Source organism: Astatotilapia calliptera, chromosome 13 (genome assembly GCF_964374335.1).
Source record: "Astatotilapia calliptera chromosome 13, fAstCal68.1, whole genome shotgun sequence".
NCBI classification, from domain to species: Eukaryota; Metazoa; Chordata; class Actinopteri; order Cichliformes; family Cichlidae; genus Astatotilapia; species Astatotilapia calliptera.
Genome location: NC_137434.1, coordinates 5340078 through 5359553, shown reverse-complemented (window position 1 = coordinate 5359553; position 19476 = coordinate 5340078). Strand labels below are relative to the sequence as shown.

General features: G+C 41.9%; 1 long non-coding RNA gene across 2 annotated transcripts; it reads left to right on the top strand.

The window, feature by feature from the left end:
• The first annotated feature begins 1213 nt into the window (after positions 1-1213).
• Positions 1214-18818, top strand: LOC145419738 (uncharacterized). 2 transcript variants are annotated; one of them, XR_013901079.1, is made up of 2 exons: positions 1214-1409; positions 18619-18818. It is a non-coding gene; the product is annotated as an uncharacterized LOC145419738 (long non-coding RNA). The 2 variants fall into 2 exon arrangements; XR_013901078.1 differs by lacking the exon at positions 1214-1409 and adding an exon at positions 13439-14020.
• The last annotated feature ends 658 nt before the right edge of the window (positions 18819-19476 follow it).

The following is a 19476-nucleotide window of genomic DNA, read 5'->3' as shown; positions in this document are numbered from 1 at the left end:
AGTATTTTCTGTTTTTTCTGTTTAGTCTGTTTCCAATGGTTCAAGTTTGGGTGAGTATTGGCCCATTAGTCATCACATGCCCTTCCAAAACTCCAGCGTATGCCATTACGAGAAGCCTTCGAGGACTGTGTTTAACCAGTTGCACAAGGCCACAAAACAGAATTCACAAAGATTACAGTATAATGCTGTTGACAGGATGTAAGTTGCAGCTAGCTTTAACAAGATAGTACTGTTCAGCAGGACGTTTCTGTAGGTCTGTGTGCTTACCCTTCCACCGATTAGATTACCTTATTTGTTCTAGTTAGTGAAATCTTTCTTGGGTACACCCGCTCAAATCTGTACATGGATGTATTTTGCTCACAGAACTATAGGGCAACACACAGCATAGAGCAGAAACTGACACTGTGCAAAAAGACTGGAACATCAATCTGCTGTTTGTGAACACAAGGATTCTTGCTTCGCCGTATTCTTCAAACTTTTGTGGGGAAATCCCAAGCCTGCCTTCAGCATTTTTTTTCAGTGTCTTGAAGCTTTTAATCATGACATCACCTCGCTACACAACAACAAACACCGCAAGATGTAACCGGATGACCCTTCAGCTTCAGGACCATCAACAAAGTTCATGGCCCTTTTCTGCTCCTCGTCATCCAGCGCCTCTAAATCCTACTCCACTTTTCCTAGTGCTCCAGAGACCTTAAATTCACAGTACTTTCATACTTTGGGTGATGAACACATCTGGCTGGGAAACAGTAGATAGTAGATAATAAATGGAATATACTTATATAAACTATTCTAGAGGTACTGGACTGGGACTGCGGCTTCAGACTTCAGGCTTCAAACAGTCACAGGACTGAACAAACTCTGCACACCTATTTCAGATTGTTATGTTAACCTCTCTTCTAGAGTTTAGGCTCGGTCAGGGTTGGATTGCATTTTGACCACAACAAATTTTCAGAAACTACAAAATGTCATCATACAAAGACCCTCCTGGTTACTACTGCGAACAAGAATGCGTATTAAGTGAGCCTGCATGCTTTAAATAAGGATTGAGGGCTTCCATCTCGACCCTGCCCCAGCAGCCCTAATTTCAGTACATTGTGGACCATGTAGCCTCACAGCTTAATAAAGATGAGGGGAGGTGTGATGGGAGATGAAGTCATCACGAGAGAGGAGGCGATGGAAAACCAGTGGTGGAAGCCATGAATCAAAACTCATTGTCTATGTCAGAGAATGTGAAGAGGTTGTGACTGGATAGATGTGAAAGGGCGATGAAGGTTTACAATAGGGCAATGGGAGGGAGGGGGTCAACGGTAGGGGATAAGGGATGTGAAGGAGACTGGGTGCGGTCGGTATGATGCAATTCTCTGGACATCTGTGCTTGGATGACAGACAAGACATGCTGTATTCCGGTAGGTGTCCTTAGACTCATACACACAAACTCGCACATAGATACACATACGCTCCTTTGGGAGCTGTGGTGCTGTCCCTGTCTGGGAGCCAGAAACTTGGTACTAATGAGACTAAATGAGGTTGGAGCCTGTCTGTGAAGAGGTCAAGGCCTGTGAAGCAATCAGGCAGCTGGTTACAATATTGGTTTGAGTAAATGCCAACCAACATGCAAGCTATTCAGCCACTCCGCTTGGTAGCTGTTCAGTTATGCATCTAAGTTAGGCAGCAATTTAGCCCTTATAGTCGCTAAGTAGTTAGCTCATTAAATAGCCAGTAACTAGTTAGCAAATCACGCAGCAGCTACAAAGCAAAGATGCCACAATAACTACCCAGCTAGCTTTTCAATCACTGAATAGCTAGCTAATCAGTAAGGCAAGAAAAGAGTTACCCAACTAGACCATTGTAGTTAAACAGTTTAGTTTATTAACTTGCCAACTTGCTAAATGTGTAACTGACTGGCCTAGTCAGTTACACAGGTAGCAATGTGTATGTGACTGAGTCAAATAGTTGCTATTTCTACAGTCTATTCAAAGATCACCTTAATACTTCTTCATTTGCTTAAGTAGCCCAGTGAATAACATATTCAAACAACAGGGCAACAGACAATTCTGTCATTCGACCAAACAACCAACAACCAAGCAACAATTGTTTCAAGCCCATCAGCTTCTCAAGCAGCCAAAAAAAAGCACCCAATCAGTTACCCAATTAATGAATCTGTCTTGCAGTCATTAAACAGTTTAGCTAAATAAATAGCCAAAATCAATTTATCATTCAACAATTCTATCAGTCGCCGAAAGCTGAGTGTAACCATGCATATGCTAATGAAAGCTTTGGGGAGAGCTGACTGATGAGGTAGGATGTGTGGGGAAACAGGCTTATGTAAGGTATGAGTTAGGTTGAGCAGAATTGGCACAGGCTGGGCTTTAGATTGGCTCAGCATGGGGTTAAAATGTGCTGACCAAGTACTGGGGGAAGATGAAGTTTATTTGGTTGCAAGTAATATAGGCTTCCTTCAAAAACAAACAAGGCCAAGTTTGTTTGCTGTGTGTTTTAGCAGCTGTGACCTTCTATGACTACACATGACCTCATCCTGGCTGCTCGCAGGGATTCCAGCTCCTTGATTATCCAACAGTAAGGGAATCGAATATGTTCATAATTCTGTTGCATATGCGATGTGCTTGACTTTGTATGGTCCTTTCAAGGTTATGAGAAGTAATTGGTACAGGTGCAGGATGGAAAGATATACCAGACATTTGCCACCACTCACACACTCACAGGCTCTCACGCAAACACACTCACACGCTAAGATCTCTTACAGCTCAAATAACAGAGAACACAGTCACTCTGGCCCTTTTTAAAGCCAAACCGAGGCTTGGATCAGACTATTCCCATGATTTAAGGACTGGGATGATGATTACACTGTTGCCATAGATACTTCAGATGACCAAATATTGTCAGTGAAGTATTCATGACAAAGTATTGCAGCAGATGTTTCATGACCAAGAATTGTAGTAGTAAAACTCCTGACGGAGATTCTGAAATTTTTCCTGGTACATTTATAATCATAAGCACAAAAACAAAGGATTAGTCAACTTATTCCACAGCAGACACTTTTAAAACCCTTCATTTTCAGATGCACCAGTCATTGCTTTGAGCAAGCACATGCAAGACTAACTTTGCTGAAAAAAGGTGTTTAAATTTTTTAAAATTTAGTTTCTACTAAAAGAAATCAATGTGTTAAAAGTACGGCTTCTGAAAACAGACGAAAAGCACATAAAAATGTGAGGAAATAAAAGCCTCTCTTGAATTGTTAAGAAAGCTAAAGGTTCAGTTGATCTTAGAATAACTGAAAGGAGTGGGAATTAAATTAAATCACGTTTAAAATGGAGAGAGCTTATGAGGCATACTCTTCTTTAAAGTAAAGGAAATAGTTAAAGCAGGAAGAGAATGAATTGTTATTTAGAACATTTCAATTATCGCACTGCTATATTTTCTAGCACATAACAATGCGTGTATATATTTACTTTACAATTAGTTAATAAAGAACCACAAATACAAGCTACGTGGGCTGTGCTTCTGCAGTTTATCCAGCGTGCGAGGTCAGAGGTCAGGGTTGATCTGTAGAACTCGGGTCATCGGAGGTCCCTTCTGCTCTTTTTTTCTTTAAGACCCCTCACTGGGGCATGTCAGCCATATAGACATCATATAGGCTGCCCCTTGCTAGGCCTGACAAACAATCCTGGGACAATAGCACAGGCAGCCTTTAGTCCGGTGGCATCTTTTACAGCTTGGCATGATTCATGATTCACTAAAACATTATTTTTTCATTATTTTTTGGAGCAAACATGTGAGTATGCAGCCTTGCGTGGACTTATTTACAGTCACTTTATTAAAAACAAATAGAATTAGGTCATTCCTGTTAGCATTTATTGTTTTATGAGAAATGAGTATTTAGGACAGTAATAGATAATACCAGACAGCTGCACAGCGACATGTTTTTCTGATTTTTCCCTTGCCTACCACTTTCTTTCTCTTTTCTCTCTCCCTCTCTCTTTTAAAAAAATTCTAATCCTGCTAATTAAACTTCGAGAGCCTGCAGGCCTCCGCACCCCTCCCCATCTCCGCAACTTTCTCACAGGCAGCATAAAGGGCTGGAGGAGAGGAGAAAGGGGGACAGACAGAGTGGGGAGAAGAGAGAGGAGCGAGAGAGGCTGAACAGAGGGTGGATTCATGGCAGCGCTGCTCTGCTTCTTATCAGTATCCTGGCTCTGTGAATGAAGCTCTTCAGACGAGCTCCTCACCCCTCGATACCTAATACGCCTCCAAAGCTATCTCTGAATCCCTGCTGCGTGTGCACGTACACGTACACACGCAGTGACCTTACATACAGCACAAAGAATAACAGCGGATACTGAAACGGATGTCTCTGAATCCAGTGGTGCAAGTTACAGCTGGAGCTAATGGGTCCTTAATAAACCAGTTATGTTTTAATAAATCTGTTTTCAATTAAAAGGCCAAATTTACTCAGAGCCCATAGTGACATTTTCACAAGATTTGTTTAAACTAGAGCCTGAGATGACTTTTTAAAATATAAATAGCATTAAAATTACACCGAATATGATTGAAGGATATCATTCTTGCTGTTAAACATTATGTAATATGATCAAAAGGTCCAGAGCAGCTACTAAATGGGCCTCCTGGTGAAATATTTTCTTAAAGTTAATGAATGACAGTATCAGTGAGCCTATACGTCAGGTGTTTCTCATCCTCCTTTTGACAACAGCCCAAAGATTCTCTCAGTCAAGATCTCAGTCAAGTAATGCTATGGTCAGAAAACCATTTGCTAGTAGTTTTAGCTGTTCTGCTGGAAAAGGAAATCAGTATCTCCATTGAGCCTGCCAGCAGATGAAAACATGAAGTGCTCTAAAAGTTTCTGCTAGATCGCTTTTGGACAACCACGAACAACACCGGCAGATGACACGACACCAAAAGTCATCACAATTTACAGAAACTTCATGACAAAGATCTTTGATTAATTGATCACATTTGGGGGTTTTTTCAATCAGTATAGCTTGTTGAAACAGGAATGTGGATGTGGATGGAAGAATGTTGCATGCAGGTTCGTTGGGCTCAAATCTGTCAGAGTAGTGGATGAAATTTGCTAGATCCATTTTATAAGGGTCAGTTTTTCAATTTCAAGTTTTAAATAGTCTGAATAGAAACAATTGTTTTTCAGGCCTGCTGTGCAGTGAGGTGTCCTTTTAAGGGTCCCTTATGCTCTTTTCCCACATGCATTACAACCTGTTATTTTTATTTGATATATATATTTAAAGATATTACTTAAATAGGTGTATGTTGAAATGCAAATGTCAGCAGTCAGATTGCACAGTAGCTGGTCTGAACCCGGAAAATAGTACATTTTAAATAAAGTACCTCACTTTTTCTTTTCTTTTATTGGGTGTTACATCTATTTTCTTCTGGTTAACCAGTTCAGGGTTCCCTCTCCCAGCTGCCATAGTGTGAGATGAACAGGTCCCCAGTTTGCTGCAGGGTTAACACAGAGGGACAGACCATTTGCACTCACATTCACATGTATGGGGGATTTAGAATGACCACATTTACCCCAGGTGTGAATCACTCCTACTTTGAACCCAGGATCTTCTTGTTGGTATCAGTGTTAACCAACTGCACCACCATGATAGTTTCCATGCGTGGAAATCTACTATAAAAACGGCCGGACATTAGCCTAACCTTAACCTCGATATGTGCTCAGTTACCGTACATGCAATCATGTCTGATGCTATTGTCAGTTGATGATAAAATCACAAACCTTATGAACACTATCATTTAAATAACAGAGTAATTTCTTTTCTTTCTTTTTTTTTTAACCCTAAACCCTTTTTATGTTTTTGTTTGTTTAAGATAAAACAAAAAATATGAGCAGCTAATTACACAAAGATGCCGGCTGTATCAAAATAATACAAACTAAAACTCTTTAATTTCTTAATATCAGAAGGTTCGATCCAAAACAAGTCAAAAAGTTAGAATTTTCTGCCAATTATGTCAGGGTTCATGCTCTAGCAGGGTAAAACCTCTTTCCACTGGAATGGTCTTGTGATGCATAGTAATATTTGTCAGGTCTCTGGTTAATACAAAAACAAAACAAAACAAAAAAAGTGATCACGCACAGTCAACAAGATTACACTTTTAGGGGCAGACTAACATTAAAACAAATGAGGAAGTCGTGCCACCAACCGCCATGTCATAATATTGACCTAGCTCTGATTTATCAAGTCAAACAACACCCCAGAACCTTATTTCCCAACAGTGAATGAAACCGACATGGGTTCTGATTTCCTGATGCTCGTGCATAGTCTTCACTGATGCTTGTTTATCCAATTCATGGTAGCCCCTACTTAGTGGCCTGTGTGTAATGACTGGGAGCTGTTGTGCAGCTATGCAATGGTTAGAAGCAAATAAAAGAGGGGGGATATTGGGTATCCTGGCTTATTTGCGGTGTGGGCAGCCCACTCCCCCTTCCAACCCCCTGGTGGAGCCTGTTTTGCTGATGACTAGTGGGAGGGGAGGGGGGATTTATATTATAGGATATTAAATGGTAATGATGGGCCTGGAAGCACCGGGTCCATGGGAAAGTGGTTGGTGCGTCTCACTGTGGCCCGGCGTCGGTCCTGAAACTCTGGAAGCCAGAACCGGGTCACCCTGCCGCAGAGGATCATTATAGGGTAGGGGGTGCGAGTGGAAGAGAGATTGAGATGCCAGACCCCATCGACCACTTCACCCCAACCCACCCCGTAGTCCTCTTCCTTCCTCAAACCCAAAGGCCGCTGACCGCCCATGCCTGCCCTCTGGAAAATAACTCTAGCCGCAGTCGCCGGGCTCCACCAACCTCGACCTCGTCGCCATGTCGACTGAGGACCCAGACAACATTGAGCAACCTTGAGGTGGGCAGGAAACCACCATGACATAACAGCGATGGGAAGGAAGCACCACAGTGCTCATCCTAATATGAGGATTCTCAACAGGGAGATGGGAAATGGATGACAGAGCTGAAATGTGGACAGCTGCATGGTACGAAAAAGGAAGAGGGGGAGGGAGGGAGGAATAGAGCAAAGAGGGGGAATAAGCAGGACAGACAGAGGAAGACAAGCTCCTGTTTCACTGCATTCCTTTAATTCAACCAAGCAGCCAGCATATTACTGACAAAGCCCATACTGACAGCTCCGCACAGCATATGTGTTTGTACGTGCAAGAGTGTATGAATGTGTGTGTTTTCATGCATAATCATCATGCTTATCTGAAGCCTAAGTGCACTAGTGACACGAAACAAAGCGTATTATATAAGCAAGTGCAAGTGTGTTTATGTGCACGAGGCAGCATAGTCCATTACCTTACATTAGACTGCATGCAGCATATTTGGTAGTGAGCTCGTGTGTATACAAGTTGAACAAACACAAATCACAGTGTCTTCTGCAAATGTATACACGCAGGCATAGTTACACTGAAATACTGATGGACGCCTGGGATTGCTTAAAGGAGTCGTTCAACATCTGTTCAGAGCAGACTGATATGATGATCTCAGCATTGTCTCTTCTTCTATTGTTACATTCTGAGAACAAAGTAAACTTCTCAGTGTACCACCACATTTACTTATATATAGTTATATATAGTTTTAGTTATTTCCAGGCTTTTTAAATTTTTTTTCCATTTTTATGATTGTGGGTGATCATGAAAATCAGAAATCTAGTACCTCAAGTTATTGAGATACTGGATTTCTGGAACCCTAAACTGGAAGCCCAAAGTGTATCCAAACACTTTACCACAAACTGCTGCATCCGTGCAGCTTGTCATTGAGGCAATCAGCTTGTGGCATTGCCTATTCTTGAAGCCCAGATTTCATTGGTTAACGGCTTGTCTGTATTTTCGGGCTGGGTTTTTCTCACCTTCCTCTTGACAATGACCCATAGGTTCCCTATATGGTTCAGGTCAGGCAGGTTGACTGACTAATCAAGCACTAAATTACGTAATACTATAGTCAGAAAACCATTTGCTAGTAGTTTTAGGACTGATCGCCTAGAAAAGCATCTCCATTAAACTTGTCTCTAGATGAAAGGATGAAGTGCTCTAAAATCTCCTGGTGCCTCCTGCTGATGGACTAAAATCATCATAACTTGATGAGAGCAGTTTTAATATTACCAGTCAGGGCCTCCTTAGGCACAGGCAACCACCAAGACTGGAGGCAGGAGCACACAGATTCGTAGGTATTATTATGAGTCACTAGCTGGGCCCACGTCCTCATTTTAGGTTTGATAGCATTTTAGTAGATAAAGGTAAATGGCTTGGATGTGAATTGAGCTGCGGTTTGGGGAAGGCCTCGAAGGGGACTGGTGGCGGCTCCTGGGCCTAGCAGATCCCCATGCACTAAATAGAAGTGAAGAAGTTAAAGAACTGAAAAGGGGAGGGAGGGGCACGTAAACGAGAATGAACAGCTTGTAGAACTGGGGGAACATATATAGATAAGAGCCACTGCATCCAAAGTTGGCCTGCAGTGGCGGCAGGCAAAGCAGGGTAATCCAGATATCCTTCTCCCCAGCCATACTTTCCAGTTCCTCCGGGGGGATCCCGAGGCATTTCTAGGTCAGATTTGGTTATCCTAACCAGAATCACGAACCTTCTCAATTTGGTACTTTTGACACAAAGTAGCAGAGGATTTCTGCCAAGATCCTTCCTCACCTTGCTGCTAAGGCTGAGCTGAGCAGACACCCTGCGAAGGAAGCTCATTTCAGCCATTTGTATTTAAGGTTACTGTGGCACGAATCTGCCAGTCCAACTTGCCCTCCACCTTTGAAACATTCATGAATAAAATCCCAAAATAATTAAACTCCCTTGCTTAAGGCAGCCTCTCTGCCCCAACCCCCTGGGAACATTCCATTGTTTTCTAGCATATTATCCAAATATTTAAATAATTTCTTACAAAAAATGCTGTGAAAGGGTACTTTGAAATTATTTGATCCAAGGAATTTAGTCTGTGATATAAATTACATAATTACATACACCCTTGAAAAGTTATGCCTGGCTTCATGAGGACTATGATACTGCTATAATCCATTTTCAGAAAGTTGTAATGGAGCTGCCACAAAAGAATTTTATATGTCAGCAGGAACAAACAAGTCAAAAGCATCTGACAGAGATAAAATCACAAGAAGACATCAAGAAAGTCATTGTAAACTCACCACCAGAGACCACAGACCTTTAAATCCCTCCAGAGATGTTACACAAGAGATAAAAGTGAAGATAATTTACGATAAGGTCACTATAAAGTCAACACTGCAGAGTCTAGACATGCTGTTAAACACTGTCAAACCATAATGTTATGGGAGAGTTACAGTGACACCACTAGGAAATGTAGAACACCATAAAGCACCATATGGTTACTAAAAAGTTGACTTCACTCTAACACTTAACATGAGGTCCCCATCAGATTACTGATAGGAATGGTAGCAGTGGCTTTCTGTGGCTTTCCCTCCATCCTCTGCTGTGGATGATGCTATATCACTGCTGGAGCTGGTGATTCTCTGCATTCTCAGCATAACAAATAGATATTAAATAAAGCATTTCCCTATCAGGAACATGCCATGCCAGGATTCCCCTCTACCTCCTCCTTTCTCTTCCTCCTCTTGTATCAGTTCACCCTTGCAGCGGTATTTTTGACCCAAACCCAACAGCCTAACATGATCCCATATAATTAAGCAGGGTTTAAGACCAACTGATCCCCTTGGAGAGCCTTGTCTTCCATACATTCCAATTAAAAGCGATTACACACAGTGGTCTTTTACTGCTAAGAGGCCTCTGTCAACTCCTCATCAGTCCCCTCCACCAACCCTTCACCCACCTACCCTCTAGTGCTATCCATTCCCAGGGTTTCAGCTGTCACCCATCACCTCAATGCATCAATCTCAATAATGTTTCTTTTCTCGTTTCTTCTAGCATTTCTTTTCATCTATTCCCATCTCGAGCGGGTATTTGCTCGTGTTACACATATATTCTGCCTTCCCATTTTTTGCATTCTCAGCTTCTAGTCTTATGACGGCTAATTTGCATGAAGAAGAGATCTGTATATTCGCTCTTAAATAGAAGGCCGAGACAAAAGCTCGAGCCAGCAAATCCTTAAATCTTGTCAACTTTCACTCAAGGCACCACCACCCGCCCCACCACCCACGGCCCACTCCTCTCCCTTCCTTATTCTTCTGGGAAATGCCTGCAGGGAGTTGAATAGAAGTCCCGCATTTCCACATGAAGTGAGCAGCTAGCAGCGATCTTCTCTCCCCTGGCAAGGTTTACTTTTCTTCTAGCTGTGAGAAAGCTTGGTGGAACTGTGGTTATGAATATTCATGCCAAAGAGGTCCTTGTCAATCAGTCAAAGGGGAGCCGAGGAGGGAATTAATGTCGCTGGCCATTCATTTAAGTGTGGATAGAAATACTTAGGCCATTTCATTACTAAGTCCTGAGTACTGTATTTTTTTATTGGAATATTTATCAATATATGCTTCGAGTCATGGTTATTTGCTTTACTAGGTTTGCATCAAGCATTTACAACTATGCAGCCATATTTATTCATCTCCATGAAGCAAAAATCACTCTATTGTTGAAAGATATCCATGTCTCCAGTACTGATGCGTGATTGTCATGAGTGTATTCAGCCTGCTGACAAAGACACTTTATAGCAGCACTCTTAGGAAAATGACTATACAAGTGATTAATTTGAAGAGCTTTCATAATGAATTACAATGGATTCATGCTGATATCTTTGCTTTATATAAAATGTAGTAACTCAGTTTTCCTTTTGCATGACCCAGTGCTCTCCAAGCTTTAGCTGTGGACAGTCCTTGAAAACTGTCTTGTTCACATAACTGTAAGTGTAAATAATTTAAATATTAAAGTAGTTATTAGGAAACATTGTTCTGAATAAGAATGGGGTCAGGCCAATATCTGCATCGTCAAGTTTGCATGTGACTGAAATGATGAGTTGTTCAAGTGTTTGTCTCACTCCAGCCCCATATTCAAATAATAAATCTTTGCCCTCATGTGCACAATAATCAAATAATTTTTGTTTGATTCCATTAAATTTAACGTTTTACACTGTACTTATGTAATAAAATTACCTGGAAAACTTACATGTAATCAAATTACTTAAAGTCAGCATTTTTTGCATTAATATTTTTGTGCTCACGGAAAAACCAATGTTTTGATACAGGAGAAGTAAAAACTTTGAGCTTCTAAAGGCCTTAAAAAGACTCAAGATCTGATTGTGTCTTTTGAAGAACTAATGCATAAATTCATTCAAAACAGAAATGGTAGAAACTGTGGCATATATGAGATTTATAATCACCACATCTGAATGAAAGTCAAATTACTTTATTAATGTAATGGGGCATGGACCAAAGATTTGGAATCTGAATCTCAGCAAAAGTTTGCTTACTTAAATGGAAGTTAGACACCTCACATTATCACACATTAGTTGGGTTTTTTATTTTTATTTTTATCTTGTTTATGTAGCAAACATTAATGAACTGTAGTCCTCTGAATGTCAGAAGTGACAGCAATGTGAGCGCTGGAAAGTGGCTCAAGGGGTTGGAGCCTCCTTATCTTTTGGTCCATCTCATCCTCTCAAACTACCACTGCAGGGGCCCAAAAATCAGACATCTCATTGCCATATGTTTTTGAAACAGATGATTTCAATGCCACTGCAGAATTGTGCAGCTTTGTGAGAGAGGAGCTGAGCATACGTTTCTCTGTCATTTTCATTTACACACAATTTGTGCACAACGTCTACAACCTAATGCAACGCTATCAAGTGTCAGTTTGTGCACTGTTATTCCCATTTTTAAACAATATCCCATCTCCCCCACTCCCAATGGTGGCGTTTTTACTCCAGTCGTTGTTCTCGGAAATTTCCAGAAAGCGGTCCCAGTGTGGGTGTTCGGATCAGGTATAAACACTTCTGAAGCCTTAGGAACCACTTCTTAGAGCCCATAACCCGGCCCAAAGGGTTCGTTTATGGTCTCTCAGAACTGGTCAAATCAAACATCTTTATGGTGTTGTTTGCATAATGGGTCTAACAGCGCACATTTTCAGACAATGTTAGTGTTGCACTGGATTGAGCAAGACATAAAAAAGGGGGCTGGATAGAGCAGTAGGGATGAATGTGAATCTTGAATTTTTGGAACGTTGCAGTCAGCATTCAGGTTATCTAGTACCTGTATCATGACAAGCTATCTGAAATGTCAGACTTGCCAGGACTGAGCCCAGACCCCAAACAGGCCTGAGGTATGGTGAAACGTGAGATAGTAAAATGCAATGTGGAAACATATCCAGGAATTCCAAAAGATTATCAGTGATCAAAGAAGTGGTTTTTAACGCTACAATTTTACAACGCTGGAAACTTCACTTGCAGCTAATGTGGGACATGCTGAATGGCATTCAGGATTGAATCCACCAGATTTAATGCTTTCACGTGTTTGGCAAACACCTTCACTGCTGCCTTAAATAGCTAAATTCCCAAGCATCAGCAACACATTCTTTCTTATGCTGCACAAGAATTTTAACAGCAGTCATAGAAGCATTATCAAAATAATAAGCAAGAACTTCCCCTGCAAGGCGTGAAATCCACGTCAAACGTGGGTCCTGCCCCGCCACACTAGAGATAAAGAGCAGGGTATCTGTGTGGAACGACAGTGAGGAAAATAGGGGACGGGTAAGGAACACAACACAGTTGGGAAGATCAGAAAGAGAATGGGGTGCAGAGAGAGAGGGAGTCAGAAAAAAAGCACTGTTGGGCACCACTGACAGAGGCATAAATCCAGGCACTCACATTCGGATTCAAATGCAAATCCTGTACCGAGCAGCTAGTGGAAAGGCTAACCTCTATTTAGCCAAGTCCCAGTGTGCGGGTATGCTACCCCCAACTGACGGGAACACCTCTTTCTCCTCTGTGTGTTTCAGAATATTTCTTTGTGCGGTTCATAGTTCTTTTATTTGTGCTAGAAGCAGCACAGCAGATATTTTCTAACTTTGCTATTTGGTTTTTGTGTACGTGCATGTTATAGTGGGCGGGGCTGTACCCCCTACCATGCACACCCCTATGTGCACATCCATGCCCATCCCTATTCTTCTCTTTCTGTTCAGTCAGAAATGAACCTGAACTGATTGAAAGTCAAAAGAAGTTGCCGGGGCAGGTTTACTGGGGCAGAAGCAGTTGCCGGGGCAGTGGTTGGTTACCAAGGAAGGAGGGGGGTGGAAAGCCCCAGTGGTTGCCAGGGGGCAGCCTGTTGGTTGCTCGGGAGTTCCATAGCCATTGGGAGAGTGTTAAAGCCATTAGGATGCCTTACCATATGAAAGGCTTGGTGGGTGTGGCAGGGCCGAAGATGAGTCCTGGGAGGATAGCCCCACTACCAAACAGTAGGAGCCCTACAAAAGAGTCTTTCACTCGGCCACTACTGCCCCCCTGCTAACACTCACACTCATACAGCCTCCACCCAGCACTCCCATCCCATTCAGAGCCAGCTACCATGGCCACAAATAGGGGAATTCCCCCTTCAACTACAGGAATGACGGGACAAACTGAGGAGAGAGAGAAAGCTGAAAGAAAAGGAGTCAAGAAAGAGGAGACTTAAAGTGGAGCGGCTCTCAACCAGCTTGCATGGAGATGTGTGCTTTCCACTGGTTTGGGTAGTTTCCCAGGAAGGCCAGTCCAAACCCCCAGGGAGATCCTGATTACTGGAGGCAACAGCTCCCTGGTGCTCCCCATCCTGTCCAGGAGAAGAAATCTTTATTTCCCTCTTAGTTACGAGCAGAGGCACTGTTTACTATGCAGTAATGAAAAAGACCTAAAAATAGCACAAGCTAATACAACCCAAACAGCCAGGAAAGGAAATCTGGGTGTAAATAACTGTGTGTGGATGTTTATGTGGACTCATAGCCGCAGGTACGGGCAGCGGCGAAGAGAAGCAGCGATAAAAGCCAGCCTCTGTTTCCTGTCCTCGGTGGGCTAATGGTGGGGATTTACTGGCCTTTTATTATGATTGCCCCAATTAGCTGTAAAGCAGCACTGGACCAAGCCTCTAACTGCCTGTTTGTCTGTCTCTGTCTCAGCCTCAGCATTAGTACTGCAACAACTCTGCCTCTTAAAGAATGGCAGCAGCTTAAAACGAAAATAAAAACTGAGAATGTGATTCATGGCACAACTTTTACATCAGTTTTAGAGTAAGTTACTGTCACAAAGAAAAGTTTCATGCTGCAATACAGAAAAATAATCAATAATAAGGGAGGTTAACAGATCAGTGCATCCAAATTGCAATGGAGAAAAGACACATTCAATCTGTGTCACCCAATGGAGAGGCTGATCACATTATAAAGAGTCTGACTAGCTGCTCTATGATGCTGAAACTATTCAGTTGTGTGCTGGGCTAACATTTTAGCAAGTCAATACTAATGAGGGTTTCCATAAATGTGAATAATCTCTTAACTGGAAGAAAACTGCCTATTGTTGAAATCGGATATGCATCTTGAAATGCACCGTGGGACTCTGTGTCCTTTACTCATCGATACACTAAAACTAAAAAGTGGAATAAACAGCACTCTGCCATAAATAGATGTTGTACTCCTTTTAAAGTTGTTTCACATTTAGATCTATTCGTCACGCCAGCCATGTAAGCACTTTGAGCTGTTATTTGGTTGGTGCTTCTGCCACTGCTCCACCCATTGATCATTGTATTTCTGCTTCCATGGGTGAAAACGTCCTGGGCTTCATGCTGATGTTAATGGAATGTCATTGTTTTATTTGATTCATCGTTATATTGAATAAAGTGGATACAGAAGAGATTACCAGAGTAAGAGGCATCATCCTCTGACAACCCATCCATTATTTCTTGAGCTATTAATAGGCAGTGGACTAAAAAAACGACTGACACTGCAGTCTAATTCTACGAATTCTCGGGACTGCCTAAGGGTGACTGCCCCCTGGGAGTCCATTTAGGATTTGCATAGCCTACTTTCTTGGAACATTTTTCTGTTTGCATTGACCAACACTTATGCTGAGAATAGCCATCTGATGGCTGGCATAGCAGTGAAAGCTAAAGCTGTTGTTTTAGCTCTTCATGCACACAGTCAAGTTGAGCTTCTTCATTATCTCTTTACATTTGCTGAGCTGCAGACGCCCAAGATAGGCTTTTAAAAGGAAATGTCACTTTTTTCTTCATGAGTCAACATTGTACAAAAGCCTTTCGCAAGACGTTTAACTGAACTAGGTCATTCAGAGTCATGTATTTTAGAATAACTAACTAACAGGAAGCTTATGGGGGCGACCGTGGCTCAGGGGGTTGGGGATCGCATCTGTAACCGGAAGGTCGCTGGTTCGATCCCTGGGCTCTCTGTCCTGGTCGTTGTGTCCTTGGGCAAGACACTTTACCCTACTTGCCTACTGGTGTTGGCCAGAGGGGCCGATGGCGCAATATGGCAGTCTGCCCCAGGGCAGCTGTGGCTACAACTGTAGCTGCCTCCACCAGTGTATGAATGTGAGAATGAATGAATAGTGGTATTGTAAAGCGCTTTAGGTGCCTAGAAAAGCGCTATATAAATCCAATCCATTATTATTATTATTAGTAGTAGTAGCATTGTAGTTGGACAGAATACCAAATGTGGGATGCGTCAGTTTGTGAATTTTACAACGGTTCATGGGATTGTTTTACTTTCATGTCTTCTTAAACCATCTGAGTGGGAGCCAATGAAATTTGAGGACACACGACCCTAGAGGCAGTGTGAGGCATTTGAGGAATACAGTTTAACTTTCGTTGTGACTTCTAGATGAGTCATAAAAGTGATTACAGTTCAGATCTAGCCGTGGTTTGATGTCATAGCTGGATTATTTCAGTCGGTATATTACTCTGTGTTGAACCGTTACTAATTAACATACATCCTTTTTTAGTTTTAGTACTACCAGTCTGTCCGTCTTTGTCTTCAATTCTTGTTTCACTGTCCACATGCTGTTTGTTTCAGCTACTTTTGCTTTTGGTTTTCCTGCAGTTTGTTTGTAACAGTCCATCAGTTCTTTTTCCCCCTCCCGAGCTGATCTCAGTCCAGGCTTTCTGTCAGTCCAAACATCTGTGCTGAACTAATCTTAATGGAGCATTTTCTATGTTGGTCTCGTTACACAACCGCTCACCGCATTTTGTAACATCAAGACAAAATGCATCAATTATCTGTCCACATGGCAACACAGAACAATTTAAATAAGCATAATGGAGTCTGGAATTCCTTCTCATTTGAGGGTTTCCTTTTGTTCTCAGTGGTCAGAGGTTTTTTATTGTTGGAGGAGGCCGACCACTTGAGATGCAAATAGGGACGAAAACAACATTTGAGGGAGCTTTGTGTAAGTTTCACTGCTTAAACCCACAGAATAAACCGTTGTACAGTTTGGTCCAACTTGTCCACTAATTTCCTGATAATGAGTCAGACATCAAGGTAGTGAGTCAGTGTATCGGCTAGTGTGTGGGTGGGTGGTACACGTGGGTGTACTACTCCCACTCGGTTGGGTATGACTAAGGGGCATCTTATGTGTGTGTGTGCATGTGTGTGAGAAGACAGAGCAAGAGGAGGGCGTGTTTGAGATGGCAAAATGTGATTGGTCAGTTCCTTGCTGAGCCACAAACTATGCAGAGATTGGATATAGCACAATAAGATTATTTCATATCCATCATTTCAGCCTTTAAGTGAAATGTGGGAAACTGTTTTGGTGGTCATTCAAGGAAATATTTGGGGAAACACAGAAAGCAAAAGTTAGAAAAAAACAGTGTGTGCTGCTGTCATGTTTGTGTGTTAGCAAGACGGCTATTAGAAAGGAACAGCTCAAGGCAACCTTAATAAAGAGAGCAGGGAGAAATAATTCAACTGTGTTGAACTTATTTTTTGTTGAGAGCAGAAGCTACCCCCAGAAAAAAAACACAGCCACCAAGTTTCTAACACTGTCTGTAGGCAGAGTTTATTACTTTTTAACAAATTAGACTAGCATCCTCGCCCCTGATTTGTTTTTATGCTAAGCTAATCGTCTTTTGGCTTAAGAATTTTGATTGCAAAAAGCAAAAATGGAGCTACAGCCATGCGACTGTGGCAGTATTTGCTGTCAGAGTTGCTATCTCAGAGTGAATTGTTAACTGAATATACAGGTATTTGGAATAAATGACAGAGTTTTGGAGAATTATTAAGCTAAGAATAATATGGGTAACTGTGAGGTGCAAGCTATCCATGTGCAGCAGTTTCAGTGAGTAAAATTTCTGTATTCTGTTTGCATTAATTAACAGGCATGTTTGTCTGTTTCACTCATAGGCTTTATGGCTGCATTGCTAACCAAGCATGCTAACTTTAGCTCTCTCTCAGCACTTTACGTTCTTGTCCAAATGCAATAGCATATCATTAGCCAAAACACTGTCTTCCAGTTACCTCTGAATTTGGAATAATGCCTTTTATAATAGTTTTTTTTTTTTTTTGCACTTAGTAATATGCCGCTGCACATTCACGAATAGAGCCTGGTCAGTATGTATGTATATGTATCTATGTATGGCTTATTTAGTGAGTCCAAAATACATGACTGTGGCAGGACAGATGAAGGGTTTTACAGTTTATTACTGTTTACTTTCACTGTCACTATCTTGGATTGTTCACCTGGGCTGGGTGGGGCTGCTCCAACTTTGCAAGAAGGACTGGTTCCTGAATCTGTCTGATTACTTCCAACTTAATCTCGAAAACACCATAATGTTGAGACATCAGCAAGTTGCGTCAGGATACCAGTAAATGATATCGTGGTGGCTGCATACATCTTTTTATATATAGTCTATATCAGGGGTCCCCAATACCAGTCCACGAGGGCCGGTGTCCCTGCAGGTTTTAGATCTCACCCTGGGTCAACACTCCTGAATCACATGATTAAGTCATTACCAGGCCTTCTGGAGAACTTCAAGACATGTTGAGAAGGTAATTTATCCATTCAAATCAGCTGCGATGGATCAAGGACACATCTAAAACCTGCAGGGACACCGGTCCTCGTGGACTGGGATTGGGGACCCCTGGTCTATATCTAGAGCCTGAACTGGTAAAGTTCTCCTAGTGGCGGAAAAAAGGCTTTCTTACCTTCCTTGTCATTACACCAGAGTGAAGGATTGAAAACAAAACATATTTTTTCACATACTGAGGACATTTTATGAATTTGAAACCTCTACAAATGATATACTAATCATGAAAAAGGTATAAATCCATTTTATTTATGGTACTTTGTGTCTTCACAGACATTTTATTAATTTTTAAAGTCTCTGTGAGAAATAATGGACAATGGGCAACTGGACATTTAGGGGTGACTGTAAATAATTGGCAGCAGCCTGAGCGGCAGTGCTTTACTGAAATATATACACAAACCAAAAAACTAAACAAAAAAACAATTAAAATAAACTTAAAAAAAGCTATAGACTAGCATGTCGTTAGCCAAAACACTGTCCTCCAGTTACCGCTAAAACTAAACTGCTATGTGTCGGTAACTAGGCAGCTCTTCTGAAAACCTTTTCTACCTGTTTTCCTCGTGTAATCTTGTTTTCCCTGTGTTCACAGACTCACCTGGAGCCTCATTTTCTCTCTCCACCAGAACACATGTCTTGCCTCCTTGCCTGCTTGCTTGACTTCCTCCGTGATCCAGTTGCCTAAGGGCCATCCTTCCCTGCTCCAGTCGCCAATTCCCCGTTGCCGTATCAAACCCGAATCACATTCCCTAATATTTTCTGCTGCTTAATAAAGACTCTTGTAAATAGTTAGACTACGCGTTTTGGTGTCTGCATTTTGGTGTCCACTCCTTGTGCGAACCTTGGGTTCATGACAGCTGTGCTCTGATGTCCCTCAAGAACACACAGAGCAAAAATACAGTGTTTTGTTAAGTGCTTAAAAGGCAGATACACACAGGAGAAAACTTGACCATGATTCGTGCACTTATTTGATCTCAGTTAAAGTTGCAGTGTAGTATTCACTGAGTCATGGAACAAACTGTATTTTAGCTCAAGTGTTTCTGTTGCGAAGGAAAATCGGACAACAGCATTCTGGCATGAATCAGCAGCTGCCTGCTGATGCTGCCAGTCTAGTGGGGCCTGCAGACTTCAGTGACCTGTAAACACACAGACATGCATACACACACACACACACACACACACACACACACACACACACACACACACACACACACACACACACACCAGCAACAACAGCAGCCAGAATGATTAGTCACGGGGTCCGTTCCCTCTCTGTGTTTATCAATTAACACTGAGAACGTGGGAAAAGGAGGCAGAAAAAGTCCAAGAGGATTAAAAGACAGACTGACAGCAACACATGTTTCTTGACTCCTTCCACCTCTCTGTCTCTTTCCTGTCTCCTTGCTCTTTATCCATTTTTTCTTCTCTTTCTGTATCATCTCTCTCTGCA